We start from the raw sequence: 678 nt of genomic DNA, 5'->3' as shown, positions 1-678 counted from the left end.
GTCATTTTTATGTTCCGTTTCTTATATCCTCATATATAATTTTTTTTTTTTTTCACAACCCACCCTACCAAACTTATCAAAACCTCTGCGCTATTCAGTGCTGTTGTCACCTTTAATTTCCATCAAAAGAAGAGGCTCTTAAAGGTAGTTTTCGCGCCCTCAAAGAGCGACATCATAAACCCGGGTTGCGGAATGGCGTGACCAGAGAGATGACCAAGAGTTTGTGTATGTGTTCGCCACTTCCTGTTCACTCCCGTTCGATACCGTAGACTATAGTTAAGACCCGCCCACATCCGAATCCCCGTCAGTCGTTCAGGCGGATACACGCCCACCCGCACAGGAACACCACATAATGTAGGGTTAATGGCTCGGTTTCCTTTCCACATACTGTATATCTTTTACCTCTTGCGTGCTGCCTGGAGTGGGTTTCCAGTCGAAATGATTTACGTTTAAGAGGTCCAAGCAAAGGCAAACACAGTAACGTGTACATAAGAATGAAACATTGTCACAATATTAATGGAATAGACATGTTATCAGACTGATTATATTACGGAAGGCTTTCATTTTTAGTTTTGTGTGTGCATCAGATTTAATCCACACAAAAAAAAGAACATGAGCATAGATATGATTGCAATTGATACTCAACCAAATTCGTACCTAATAAACAGCATCCGACGC

The sequence above is a fragment of the Penaeus monodon genome, chromosome 27 (genome assembly GCF_015228065.2).
Source record: "Penaeus monodon isolate SGIC_2016 chromosome 27, NSTDA_Pmon_1, whole genome shotgun sequence".
Taxonomy (NCBI): domain Eukaryota; kingdom Metazoa; phylum Arthropoda; class Malacostraca; order Decapoda; family Penaeidae; genus Penaeus; species Penaeus monodon.
This window is presented reverse-complemented; position numbering follows the sequence as displayed.